We start from the raw sequence: 15717 nt of genomic DNA on the forward strand, positions 1-15717 counted from the left end.
ATTGTCCACCCCTTCCACGTGTGATTTCTATTACTACTCCGAATTAATAAATTGTTCCCACAAATATCTTATATATAATCTTTATCTTATTTTTAATGTATTGTTAGTTTGAACTATTCTAAGAGTGTTTAATTTTAAAATATTTCATATTTAATATTTAATATATATATTATATATTTATATATATATAATTATTTAAGGGAGATATATTAAATATAATTTATCACTATTTAATAATTGTATTAACATATAACCATTCAATTAATTAAATATACAAAAGATAAAAGGTATTGTTATATTATTAAAAAGATTTAGGCCGGTGAATAGTGCCCGCCTAAATTTTGGCCAGTACTGTTCACCAGGCTAAATTTGGACCAAGATTTAGGCCACTGTTAGAAAGATTTAGGCCAGTGTTAGAGAAATTTAGGCCGAAACTGGCCCAAATTTGGACCTTTAGGCCACTGTTAGATTTGCGCTAGCAATTTATGTTGTTACTTTGAGTCTCCCCTGTTTGTTAACCTGAAGTGGCAAGTTAACCATATGCAAATCCATGAACATCTCAAATCTCAGTTACTCACTTGCAGTTGCAGACTTCTGATCTTTTGGCTATCTTCTGAGAACCAAATTTTGATCCCTATATGTGCTTTATTAAATATGGTTCTCGTTTATTAAAAAATTTAGATTATATTTTATATGGATTGAAATGTTATGATCACGAGTTTGGAGAGACCAAAAGGATTGATTCATATAATTAACGTAATTGCACTAACCTGCAGAGTTTGCTGGACAGGGAAGAAATCACCATCAACATCGATAAGTACCTTAAGTCCCTAGTGTCACACACTCACACACGCGTTACGCGATAAAAAAAATCAATAAAAGACATCAGTCAAGACGGATAAACTTATAATTGAGTTACAAATATTAGGATGGAGAAAATTTACTCAGAGACTATCGTGTTGGACTATTTAATATTCAAATCTGAAACCTAAATATTTGGCGATCAACCAGAAAAACTAGTGAAGTACACACTAATAAATTTAATTCTGGCCATCCACTTATTATGTAAAATAAGATGAAATCATATGTGATACAAATATCAAGATTTCTTTTCCTTTTTTTTTTAAAATTTTTAGTGGCACTACATGATCTGTAAAGTTGTTTATAAAGATTGATCACTATTAAACTTGTTTTTGTTGTCTGATACATATTCGTCATGGTCCATGTCCATAAACCATATATATGTGTGCTTTACCATAATATATTATCCCCAGGAAATGATATCCATTTTATCAAAAAATATTCTTGTTGAGCTGCATAATTATTGATCTTACCAGCAGAAGTTCCAGATTTTTGTACACGAATTCATGGCTTCCACAAGTTATAATCAAACCCCATCATTTTCCACTCCAGCTCCACCTACTACATGGGATGTTTTCTTGAGTTTCAGAGGTAAAGATACAAGATACACATTCACCGATCATCTTTACAAAGCCTTGCTCCGCACTGGCATTCGAACGTTTAAGGATGATCCTGAGCTACTCAGCGGAGAAGTAATCTCTCGCGCATTACCTCAAGCTATTCAGGAATCCAAGACTTACATTGTTGTCCTCTCGGAAAACTATGCCACTTCATCTTGGTGCCTAGACGAGCTAGTAGAGATCCTCAATTGTTACAATCGAATGAAAAGATTAGTTATTCCCGTGTTTTACTAACTTGATCCATCTGTTGTTCGACACCAGATCAAGAGTTTTAAAGAAGTTTTTGAACAACATCAAACTCATTATGATGAGGAGAAAATGAAAGAATGGCGCCTCACACTAAATCAAGTTGCTAACTTTTCCGGATATCATATATCTCAAAACAGGTGAAAAATACATTTATAGTGTCTTTAAATGTTGAAATAACATTGCATCTTTGGTCATCAAGATTTGATCTGATCTTTAATTTTTTAACTTATATGCCAAACATAAGTCTCTGTGATTGATATGATTGCATGGTAGGTCTCAAGCTGATATTATAGAAGAAGTTGTTGAAAGGGTTTTACTCGAAATAAATCCCATAAATTTAAATGTTGCCAAATATCCAGTTGGGTTGGATTCTCGTGTTAATGGCGTAACAACATTGTTCAAAAGTGAAACAGGTGTCATCAGAATTGGTATATATGGTATGGGTGGAGTTGGCAAAACGACGCTTGCCAAAGCTGTGTATAATCTGAACTATCGTCGATTTCAGGGCAACTGTTTCCTTGCAAATGTTAGGGAGGTTTCAAAAACAAAAGGCCTAGTATGTTTACAGCAGCAACTTATAGCCGTTGTTCTGAAATGTAACAACATAAACATTGGCAATGTTGATCAGGGAATTGAGTTGATAAAAGCAAGAGTCTGTTCCAAGAAAGTCCTCATTGTTGTTGATGATTTATATGACCCAAAACCACTAGAACATCTAGAGGGCTCATTTGCTTCGGGAAGCATGGTCATAATAACAACGAGAAATGAAGATTTGCTGGATAGAATTAATGTAAAAGCAAGATACAAGGTAGATAAATTGGATAAAAATGAGTCATACCAACTTTTTATCCAACATGCATTCGGTTGGAATACCATATCGGATACCTTCCCACAATTGTCCAAAGTAATTCTTGAACGTGCTGGAGGGCTTCCATTAGCTCTTCAGGTTTTTGGCTCAAACTTGCTTAACCAATCTGAAGAAGGATGGAGATGGTTCATTGACAAATTAAATCGAGTTCCCATTGGCGATATTGAGCAAAACCTTATGATTAGCTTTGATGCCTTGAAGTTGGTTGATCCTTTTTTACAAGATATTTTCCTGGATATTGCTTGTTTTTACATCGGATGGAATAAAGACGAGGTTGCTAAAATGATGGAGACTTGCTATACATTTGTGAATCATAATATTGACATTCTAAAGAAGATATGTCTAATAACGATTAGTGACAAAGATAGGCTGGGGATGCATGATCTGCTTCGTGATATGGGAAGGAAAATTGCGCGTAACAACTGTCCTGCAGAGCCGGAAAAACATAGTAGATTGTGGATACCAGAAGCTATAGAAACTGTGTTAACAAATCACCAGGTAATTCTAACATATATACACATTTCTTTACAGTCTTTGGACAAATGAGATTTATAAAAACCATCAGTACAAAAATTTCTCCAAAAAATGGAAGAACCATAACAAAATATGCAGAACTACACCAGAAAGTGCAGAACCACTTTGTTTCTCAAAGTCTTCTTGTGCTCTGCTGAATCTGACTCTCCCTATTTGTATATCCAATATCAGCCTTTAACTCATCTGACTTTGATCACATATTTGTTTAACTCTGTAGAACCTTATCTTTTTGCTAACTTAATTTATTTAACATTGAGGGAACCGAAGCAATTCAAGGTATCATCTTTAGAAACTTCAACTACAAGAAGGAAATGAGACTCATTACTCAATCATTCAAAAAGATGAGTAAACTAAGATTGTTGTACCTCGAAAACGTAAATATCACTGGATGCTTTAAACAAACTTTTGAAGATTTGAGGTGGCTCCGGTGGAAGTATTGTCCTTTAAATTTTTTACCTTCTGAATGTCACCCTGGAAAACTAGTTATACTTGAGTTGCCTCGAAGTGAAATGCTAACTTTGTGGAAGGAAAACAAGGTTGGTATTCCGAGTATGCATCCTATAAATACGACTTTCTTTTATTAACAGATGATTTATCTTCTCCCAATTGCATTCATTTCAGGTTTCACGAGTTCTTGGAAACTTGAAAACTCTTAACATGATGGATTCTCAAAATTTGACCACAACGCCCGACTTCACTAAGTTTCCATGTCTTGAAACTTTAAATCTTAGCGGATGTATACGGTTGAAGGATGTCCACGTATCAATTGGAAGTTTGGCGGGGCTTTTATCTTTAAATTTGGGGAGTTGTAGTAATCTAAGAAGTCTTCCGGACACTATTTGTAGCTTGAGGGCACTGGAAGTTCTATGTATCAGTGGTTGCAGTAGGCTGGAAGTATTGCCTACAGAATTGGGCAATATTAGATCCCTAAAAGTGCTTGATGCCTGGCATTTAAGTGTTTCAAGTTTACCAGATTCGATTGGACGTCTAAGTAATCTTGTAGAATTAAAATTATCAAGAAACAAGAAACTTTTGACTATTTCAGGGAGCATTTGGAACATGAGATCACTCGAAATTCTAGATGTTAGTGATTGTGAACAGCTAGAAGAATTGCCGGATCAGCTGGGGATGATCACAAGCTTAAGGGAGCTAAATGTAATAAGGTGTGCTATGTTAAAAATAGTTCCTAATATTAGTCAGCTCTCAAACATAGAAGGTCTTGATCTTGGTGATTGTCGTGATCTGATGTGCATTTTAGAACTTCCTCCTAATCTGAAATGGTTAAAGGCAGGAAATTGCAGTTCTATAAAAAGATTACCAGACCTATCCAATCTGAAACAATTGCAATATTTGGAACTTATAGGCTGTAATGCTTTGACAGAGATTCAAGGCTTGGAGGAAGTCACTTCTTTAGAATATCTTAATCTCGGTGACTGTGGGTCTATGGAAAGGTTACCAAATCTATCCAATCTGAAACAATTGGAGAGATTGGACCTTAGGTATTGTTATGCTTTGACAGATATTCAAGGCTTGGAGGAACTTACTTCTCTACGACTGCTTAAGTTGGGAGGTAGCAACTCATATCTTCAGTCGTCATATACTCTCACAAAGCGTTTTTTTTCAGGTTTATTTGATCTCAAACTCCTAAAGATTTGATTTTATATTTCACACTTTGACATCTATTAAAATGTCCAAATGTAGATAGTTGTGGGACAATAATCATCAATCAACTAAGTTAGGAGCTAATATCAGAATTATGATAAATCTTTTGTAACAGATGTTGTCTGGAATTGGGCAAATTATTGAGATTAACATTTCAGACACAGAGTTGCTGGACAGTCTTATTCAGTCAAGTGGATATGGTTCTAGAATGTCATTAAATTTACAGCCGAATGAATCACACAATTTCCTTGCCATCATCTTTTGCTTTTATGCATATTATCCTGGAGTTAGATATCGGGTTAAAAATATCACAAGTGGTTTTGTATGGAGTGATATTTTTCATCCACATTCTGGTAGCTACGGATCAATTGTAATTGTACCAAGTTCAAGTTTGTCAATCAGAGATGGCGACGATAGAATTGAAATAACTTCTAATATAGAATTATATTATGGGATTCATCTTCTGTACAAGACAGAGGATTAGTGTGTAAGTTTCTTTTGTTCATATATACTTGTTTATCTTTTACATACAAAAGAAACTTAGTTCATCACAAAATTAACGGCGTTGGTTGCTTAGGATATAGTCTTGTGACATTTCTCCTCTTCACAGCAAAGCCTGATGTCGACATAAATACTGTGTGTGCAGAAGAGAGGAGGAGAGTAAGAAGATGAGAGTGGTCATAAGGACTGAGCATATTGTGAAAGTCGATTTTTTAACCTGAAGACATTCTGTCACATATGGAGATTGTAGGTATTTTGGTTTATTTTCAGTACTTTTGGTAGATTGTTCTTGTTTCGTATTTACTGTTGAGTGCTAGTGAATTGTGTGAGCTAAAAGTGTAATTCTTGTATATAATACACTACATTTATGGATTATAAATTAACAGAAGTTTATGTACTGAGGTATGTTTCCCCTTTTCCATATATCATTTATGCTGATTATTCTTCTTATGTAAACAATTTTTTTTGGTTCCTAGTTAGTGTTTTGGTGATTCTTTCTCTTAACTTCGGTTCACTTGGCAGTGATGCTGGGTTCGGCATCAGGCACTTGGTGTCAGCCAGTGCTAGAGGCATTTAAGATTCGCACATGTGGCAGCAACACTGCCTCAGTTTCAATAAGCTACCATAAAAACATGCCAGATTATTTGGCGTGGCAACCACTGGTTGGGTGCACGGGGAAACTTGAGGAAACTGCTAAATTTGTGGCTTGTCTAAATATGTTAGGCGGTCAGTTGTAAACATATGTTGTATGATTTAATAGTGCTTGTAATCAGTGGGGTTATAAGGTTTGAGCTAATTGTAGACTACCATTAGTGAAGAAACTTTGGGGAGAAAGACATCTAAAGTCTAAACTCCTGCCATAATTTTTGTGTTCCTCTGTACTTGTGTGGTGCAGTATAAAGGTTGGCTTTGGCTGTTTTTTTTGTGTACACTTTCATTCATATTGTGTACTTAACTAGTATAGTCATTTTGTGGGTAAGGCTGACTGGTTTTCATGGGAAGATCAGGCCGCACGAGGAAGATATATAGTTGGGTTAATTTCTAATCTCAAAACCATATCAACACTGATTAAAAAGCGAAGGTTTCATTAGGATTGGCATACATGGTGTTGGTGGAGTTTGCAAAACAACTCTTGAAAAAGTTGTGTATAACCAAAATAATCAACAATTGAGGGCAGCTGCTTCTTAGTAAACATTAGGGAGGCTTCAAGAACAGAGCAGGCCTAGTAAGTTTACGAAAGCAACTTAATGTTGATGCTCTTAACTTAACAACATTAACATTGGAAATGTTGTCCAAGAAATTGAGTTCATTACAAAGAAGATGATCAGTCTTGTCAACTTTTTGCTTATTATGCATTTGGAGACTATTAAATATCAGACATATTTAAGGAATTGACCAAAGTTATTCTAAAACGTGCTGGAGGGCTTCCATTAGCTCTTGCGGTATTAGAGCATCTCCAACGGCGTTGGCTATAATCGTTGGCTAAATGGGACCTGTAAGACATTATGTAAAATTTGCTGAACCTGTAAGACATTTTGCTTCAATGGTATTGGCTATATTGGTTGGCTATAATTTAAAAATAATAAGTTATTAATATTTTAGATTGTTAAAATAGAATATATCAGTTCAATACGATAAGAAATGATTTGCAATCTTCCTACAGATTTCTTACAAACCTGTAGAGGTTCGACAAATTTAGCCATCCATAGGAGGTTGGCTAAATTTATAGACAACAACTGAGTATGGTTGGAGTTGAGCTTTTCGACCTGTTGACTAAATTTTTTTATTTTAGGTATGCCAACTCATCTTTTAGCCAAGGGCTTTCAATGGTTGGAGATGCTCTTAGGATCATTATGCTTAACAAACCTTAGGAAGATTGGAGTTGGTTTATGGACAGACTGAACCATCCTCCTTTGGATAATATTGCGGAAAAACTTGTGCTCAGCTTTGACGCTTTGAGATCAATTGATCATATGTTGCAGAATTTTTTCCTTGATGTTGTGTATTATTACATTGGACGAGAGAAAGAAGAGGTTGTTAAAATACTGGAAATTTGTTACATGTCCGTCAATAATAATATTGACATTCTAAAAAAAAGTCTGATGGGGATGCATATTATTCAGCTCTCAAATGTCGAATATCTTGATCTTAGTTTCTGTCAACATCTATACTCTAGATCAGAGTTTCCTCCTAATCTGAAATAGATAGGGGCAAAAAATATTTAGTCTATCAAAAAATTACCAGACTTATCAAATCTGAAACAATTGGAGAAATTGGATCTGACGGATTGTCAAAGTTTGACAGAGATTCAAGGCTCTGAGGAACTCACATCTTTGGAAGTACTCAAAGTGACAGTTTGCAAGTCGCCTCTTAGAAGACAATTTTACAAAACGTTTCTTTCAGGTTGGATGATCTTAAAGTCCGATAGATTACAAGTAGTCATATGACGATAATTTTTTATACAAGTACTCATTTGACAATACTATTCATTACAAGTATTCATATAGTTGTATAATCATATTGACAGGTAGATTATTAAGGCTCTACAGATTTGTTTGAATGGTTGGCAATTAATATTCTCTGGATTTGAACATGACACCATAATTCACCTTCCACGGGAGGAGTATCCGCATTGGATTGGTCTAGAGATGTCCAAAAAATCTGAAATCTGAAATCCGATCGGCCCGGTCTGGAAAAAATCTGAAAAACCCGATCCGAGAAAAACCCGGTCTCGCTCGGCCCGGTCCGAGGGCCTAAAACAGGCCTAGTATTTTCAATAAAATCCGGATTTATCCGGATTTTTGAAAATCCGGCTTTTTATAAGTAAACTAGGCCAAGTTTTTTTGGAAAAGCCCGGCCTTGTCCCGCCCGATTTCTAAAAAAGCTCGGCCCGATCTATTTTGAAAAAATCCGGATTTTTTTGGCCCGATCGGGATCCGGCCCGAAGGCCCCGAACATATCTTTTGTGCATCTCTATATTGGTCAGTCAAGTGGATGTGTTTTAAGAATGTCACTAGATTTCACTACAAGAAAATTCATTTCTAATGACAGAAAATTCCGTTGGCACGATAGGGATTTCCGTTGGTAAATCACCTTGCCAACGGAATGATAACAAAAGTAGTTTGTTGGCATATGGCCCGTCGGGAAGTTCATGCTAACAAAACAAATTCGTTACTAAATTTACCAACGAAATACAGATACACTAATAACAGATTTCTAGTTTTTACAACAACAATGTTATAACGAGCATGCCAACGGAATATTTGGTTGGTATTGTTAGCGATGTTATCCCAACGAAATTTTGTTCGTACAATTAATAACAGAAGTGCTAACGACTTGTTACTAACACTTTGCCAACAGAATTTAAATTATTTCTAGTATAAACATATTCTTTCTAGTTTTCCAAGACCTGTACATTTTAAGATATTTATAAAAAACAATGAAGTAACAACAAAATATATATAATAATCTCAACATTTATAATGTCATATGCAATAGTTTTAAGCCATAAGCGACATACATAAATGTAACTAACACTGTAGTTACTAAAACAAATCTTAATTATCATCATTTTGACTATCTACATCAGGTCCCTGAGAATCTCGGACTGAATTAGCCTGAATGAACCTGGCAATTTGATATTCCATCACTTCCATCCGCTCATTCATCTCTATCAGTTGTACTTCAGCTGCTCATTTTCTTCATTGACAACGGTTGAAGTGCAAGGCATAATTTCAGACTGATAGAAGTTGCTTGTGATGAACCAACTCCATATACCCTGTTCAATTGTCTGGACCTCCAACTGCATTAAGAAATAATGCATTTCTATCCATAGGCTGACCAGAAGTATTCTGCTGCTCGCAAAGATTCACAAAGGTTTCCTAAACATAGCTACAGTACGAGTCAAACTTGATGATCAGTTAACTATAGATCAGCCGATAAAAAAAAGTATACTAGGTTGCACATTATTATCATCAACCAAGCCATTCTCATCATAAAACCAATACGGTGTGTGCTATCCTCTCTTATTTGGCCAAGTGCATCACATAATTTCATCACACAATTTCTTGGCGAGTATCTTGGTCTTCAAAGATGATTATTATGTTGAATATTCTCTTAAGAATATCATAAGTGGTATGAAGTCACCTTTATAATTCATATATACATGGAATATTGATTGTAGTAGTACCGGTATCAATCTTCTCAATTATTGACGGAAACTGTAGAATTGAATTGACATCAGCTTGAGAAAATATTATTGGAAGAAATCCTGTACAAATAGGATACTACAATGGTGGACGAGTATGATAGTGGCTCTGTCAATCTTAAAGATGAAGAAACTCCTCCAATAAATGGTTACTTCTGGGTAGCACTACTGACAACTGGCTCTAGAAATGGTTTGATGGACTTGAGAGACACACCGACAGATATCGTAATAGTGTTACTTAGACCTAACAGTTGCATCTAATATGATGCATCATATTGTATACTTGATATGCACATATTCCAAATTTCAGTCCGTTTACCATTTTCAGAGCATCAGCTTGGGGGCTAAGGTTATTTCTGGGATTTTCTTGGTGAAAGACTGAAAGCTGGATGCATATGGTTACTTGAATTCTGAATGCACATCACATTTCTCACAATATGCAGATGTTTTGAGGCGGTATTAAATTTTTACTCAGAACAAAATATATTTAAATAAATTATGAAATTATTTTTTATAAAAGTCTTCAAATACGTGTTGAATCATCCGTCTCAAATATATACAATAACAATTAAAAGACACAAAGGAACACTTCAATAATTACTACCAATTATCTTCATCTTTTAGTGGGTAGAAACTCAAGAAGAACATTAAGTCAAGAAGTTTTAGTGGGTGTTTGTGGGGTGGTACTTCCGGGCTTAAAAGCCCGGAAGTCCACTTCTTCGGTTTTGATTGTCGTTTGGCAGATCGTTTTAAGCTGAACTTAATTAAAGTACAAGAAGCTCAAAAAAAAAGTAGCTTTTTCTTGGCCCAGCTTCTTTCTGTCGGCTTTTTTTTTAACACGGGTATGTTTATTCTGGTTCATGTGATTGGCCGCTTAACATTGTACCCTCTTTATTTATTATTATTTGACCACTACAAGAAAAACGACTATTTTCAACCGGTTAATTTCGACCGGCGGTCATTTTCGACCGTAAACGGTCGAAAATAAATACGGTCGAAATTAACCGGTCGAAATTATTTATTTCGACCAAACTCGGTCGAAAATATTTCCGGCCGAATTTAGTTGGTCGAAAATATTTCCGGCCGAATTTAGTTGGTCGAAAATAGACATAAATTCGACCGTTTTTTAGTTGGTCGAAAATTTTCAGGGGAATATAAAGGGGGGAAAGCTCCCGCCCAAAAAAATTCTAACTAATTTCGACCATTTTTGGTCGAATTTATTAATTTCGACAATTTCTGGTCGAATTTATTATTTTCGACCACTTTTGGTCGGATTTATTTTGACCACAAAATGAAGGGGGAAAGTTCCCGCCCAAAAAATTTGAGCGGGAAAATTGCCGCCTAATTTTGTTCTAAAAAAATTGAACTGATATCGACCAATTCTGGTTGAATTTATTATTTTTGACCAGAATTGGTCGAATTTATTAATTTTGACCAGTTGTGGTCGAATTTAATAATTTCAACCAGTTCTGGTCGAAATTATTAAATCGGCCAAATATAATTGAATTTATATTTTTTTATAAAATCACAAATGTTGCTAGTTTAATACAAATTCTTGCATAGCCCAACATAAAAATTAAAACAAACAAGAATATCATTTATTATGTGTTGTCATAAATTTTATTTTATTCAATCATACTAGATATGACTAGACTAAAGCTGGACTAGAAATACTAGCTGACTATTAAAATCTTATATCAAATAAATTAATATTTTATCAAACTTTAGGATTATTACTAAAATATATTGATAATAATTTTTTGCGATTGGATCAGTGATAATTATTTCATAAAAATTCAAATGACAATTCCGGACTAAACACTAGTACAAAGAACTAGTCAAATTATCGGTTGACTCTTATAATTTCAAATCATATTAATTTAATAATTTTTGAAATTTTAGAAATATGATTAAAATTAATCAATCTTAACATCTGTAAGGTTGGATCATCGATAATTATTTAAAAAAAATTCAAAATACCAAATCACGAGTATACACGATTTAAATGTAATAGTCAAATAATCAGTTGATTATTAAAATCTCAAATCATATAAATTTAATATTTGTTGAAATTCTAAGAATATGATTAAAATATATCGATCTTAACATCTATAAGATTGGATCATTGATAATTTATTTTTTTTAAAATTAATCTAACAAACCAGGAGTATACAATATTTAGATGTACCAATCAAATTATCAGTTGACTCTGAATTTCAAATCATATAAATATAATATGTATTGAAATTTAGGAATATGACTAAAATATGTCGATCATTACATCTATAAGGTTGGATCATCAAAAATTATTTTAAAAAAAAATTAAAACTGCTAAACCAGGAGTATACACCATTTAGATGTAATAGTCAAATTTTCAGTTGACTATTAAAATCTCGAATCATATAAATTTAATATTTATTGAAACTTTAGAAATATGACTGAAATATATATACAACTTAACATCTATAAGATTGGCTCATCGATAATTATTTTTAAAAAAAATTCAAACTACCAAACCACGAAAATACACAATTTAAATTTAATGGTCAAATTATCAGTTGACCGTTATGTGACGCCCCCAGATCCACATCCCGCAGATCTAGCCCGTCACTAAACATCTGGCTCAAAACAACACTTGCATTACATATTAATATTACATAATCCAACTCTTGCCCCACAAGTCCAGGGTCGCTCGTCTTACAACATTACTACCGAGTCTAACTTTATTACATAAAGGGAAGTCTGGTTTCAGACCATTATAATCACTATAGCTCGTACTAACAAGCAGCGTAGTCTAGCAGTCTCAACTTGGGTGATGCGCCTTTTCCCTGCCTTTGCCGAAAACCCATTTCCGGGCGGTTCTCTTGAGTTGTGCCATACTCACTATTTACTGCTCAAAAGAAATAAAATAGATGAAAGAATGAGCAATCAAATTGCTCAGCAAGTCCACATAGAACAAAACAACAATCAACAGAATATGCACGTAAGGCATAGAAAATAATTCAGTCAAAGCAACAAAGCAGCTACCGTCAAATGACAACACAAGTTCAAGTAAAGAAAACGCTGGTCTTCTACCTCTCGGTAACACTACGTGGCTCGATCAGCACCATTTCGTGAATACCGTTCTCCTGTGTGATCTTTGCAGTCTGATCGTAACCGCACAAGACACACCTACCACTCTCATCTGCTAGCATAAGGGTTAACATTTGTAACCCTAAACTATCTACCTTACCAGATAGTAAAATTCAACTCTACCACGAATTTAATAAATTCGTGTTGACCAGCTTGAACAGATTCCTTCGAATACAAGAAATTTCTCCCAAACAAACACTTCTCAATCGATACTGCTCATCTCTACCAAAGAAGTGCGAACAATGCACTCTCTTAACAACGATTACCCGAAGGTAGGCGTGAAGGATAATTAAAAGAATTAAATTCCAAAGAATAAGATGATCTCCAAAAAGGAGTAAGTTAATTGTGGTGAGATCATCACTACAATGTATTCATATCAAGTTTCGAAGATTCAAAATATCACCGTTATTACGATCAGCTCATTCCCGAACAATGGGAGGCTCGAATTATAGAAAGTAATATGTGAACAATATCTTTAAAGCCTTCAAAATGAAACAGAGGTATTTAATCGATTCGCAATGGTATGAAATATAATATCTTCACAATTAATACTTTTCACAAAATTATGAAACATGCATGAAAAACTTCATGTCAAGACAGGGATAGTGAACTTGCCTGACATCCTTAGCTTGATAAGACTTTCCAAAAATTAATACTTATAAATTGGCTCCGCTTTCCGGATATTATATTCTAAGTCACACCAAAAATAATAATTTAGTATCTCACAAATAAGGAATTTTATATTTATATCTGATGAATATTATTGCATATTTGATCCGACATCATTCTTCTTTAGGATTAATACTAGTCTCAAGTGTCCTCGGTTAATAACAATATCCTCATTACTTAAATCCAGTCCTTTACTTTATTTATCACTCAAATTATTAATGAATCATCTCTAAATTCCAAATCTCGTTCAAGTATCTCATTTAAACTTATTACGTATTATAATTAATAACACTAACTCTTTACCTTTTAAATCCCCAAAATCAATTAATTAATTAAGAATTCTCCTTTTTCTAAATAGCTTAACCTTTACAATATTATAATCCAAATTCTCACTTTCTAAATCTAATTTCAAACCTTTATTAATTATCAACTTAACTCTTGAATTTGTCTTTATGTCTCCAGTAATTAGTCTTTTTAATCACTATGTAACAAACTTCATTAGTCTTTCATATGATCCGAATTTAATTATCAAAATTTTAATTTCACACTTGAGGAACTATTCCTCAAACTTCTCATGTTTCTTATTTTGTATATATTATCCTCCTTATCGGGTAGTCACCCTATATTCATTTTTCAATTAGTATTGTAAAATCAAAATGGTTATATAGCTCCCAAGTTCCGAATATCACCAGTATTTTACTTCATTTATTTATCAACGAACTTAATTCTGTTAATCCACAATTTGTTATTCTTCCAATAATATTAAATACTTCCTCCTTGAATCTAAATCTTATTTATATTAAAATCTATTTTCATTTTCTATTTTAGTTACCCAATTATTTCATTTCTATATTGAAATTTAATCAATCTACCCTCCTTCCATCACTTCACCTTCCATTTTCTTTGTTTCCCCGAACCCAATTCCTACAAATTCCAAACCCCAAATCAAAAGCCCCAATAGTTTAATTAATAACCCTCATTATTTATTTATTTTTTTTTGAAAGAAAGTGTCAGCAACTCAAGTGTACTGTCCATATCCCTCTTTGCGGTACTGACTACCATTAATAAAACAACTAGACCTACATGCTTGAAACTTGCCATAATATATAAGTTTTAATTGGAAAGTAACAAAAATGGAGTTATAGAAATAATTACTAACCTTGTAATAAATATTGAAACTTCACAAATTCTCCTGCAAGATTCTCTCCTGAAAACTTCATTGCAAACTCCTGACTTGCTCACCTTGTTTCTATACTGACTTTATTTTGTGAAAAGAAAAACAAAGTGGATTGGCTTGGTTTTTATAGGACTTTATTAATCGAGATTAGCTCTTAATTAAGCTATCATTATTCCTAATTAATTTATTTGCTTGGGCACCAAGTGAACTTGGCCACCAAGTTTTATTTTTTTATTATATTTTATTTTTATAATCTTCTTTTCTTGCGCGCCAAGCAACGAGTCGCTTTTAGAATTAATGGCTCGTTTTATTCCTGGATATTCTCGGCTCGGTTTATTTAACGCTGCTATTTAAATATATAAATATTATTCGAGATAATAAAAATAATAAAATAATTAATAAAATGATTATTCTAATATTTTCTAAATATTACGCAATTTATGAAATAATTACGACGAAAATATTCATCCTGTCTAACCTGTAATATTTATTTATTCTCGAGTAGTAGAATAAAAAATTTCACATTTACCGGTTTATTTACGTAGCAAATATCTAACTTGTACGTATTTGACTTAATTCATTGGCCAGCACCAACATATATTCTAAACTCATACCAACATTAAATATTTTACATACTAATATTTTTATTAAATAATAAATTCACAATTTATCTAAATACTAATTTTAACCGCATAAAATTTAATAGTCAATCTATTCACGTACTTGAGAATTTGCGATTGTTACACGTTAAAATATCAAATCAAATAAATTTATTAATTATTGAAAATTTTTAAATATGACTAAAATATATACATCTTAACATCTATAAGGTTGGATCATCGATAATTACATTTAAAAAATTCAAATTTCCAAACCAGGAATATACACCATTTAGATATACTAGTCAAATTATAACTTGACTGTTAAAATCTCAAATTATATAAATTTAATACTTATTGAAATTTTAGGAATAGTACTAAAATATGTTGATATTAACATCTATAAGGTTGGATCATCGATAATTATTTTTAGAAAAGTTCAAACTACTAAACCAGGAGTATACACTGTTTAGATGTACTAGTCAAATTATAAGTTGACTATTAAAATTTCAAATCGTATAGATTTAATATTTATTGAAATTTATAGAATATGACTAAAATATATTGATCTTAACACATATAAGATTGGATTATCGATAATTGTTTTTAAAAAGTTTTAAATACCAATATGAAAATAA

At 33.1% G+C, this 15717-nt stretch overlaps 1 long non-coding RNA gene and 1 pseudogene across 1 annotated transcript; one reads left to right on the top strand and one right to left on the bottom strand.

The window, feature by feature from the left end:
- LOC108207219 (disease resistance protein RPV1-like) overlaps positions 1–6213 on the top strand; it is a 104583-nt pseudogene extending 98370 nt beyond the window's left edge.
- Positions 6214–12119: 5906 nt separating this feature from the next.
- On the bottom strand, positions 12120–14562 carry LOC135150136 (uncharacterized). The gene is made up of 2 exons (XR_010288438.1): positions 14463–14562; positions 12120–12392 (listed from the first exon to the last, which is right to left on the bottom strand). It is a non-coding gene; the product is annotated as an uncharacterized LOC135150136 (long non-coding RNA).
- Positions 14563–15717: the final 1155 nt, after the last annotated feature.

This window comes from Daucus carota, chromosome 2 (assembly GCF_001625215.2).
Source record: "Daucus carota subsp. sativus chromosome 2, DH1 v3.0, whole genome shotgun sequence".
NCBI classification, from domain to species: domain Eukaryota; kingdom Viridiplantae; phylum Streptophyta; class Magnoliopsida; order Apiales; family Apiaceae; genus Daucus; species Daucus carota.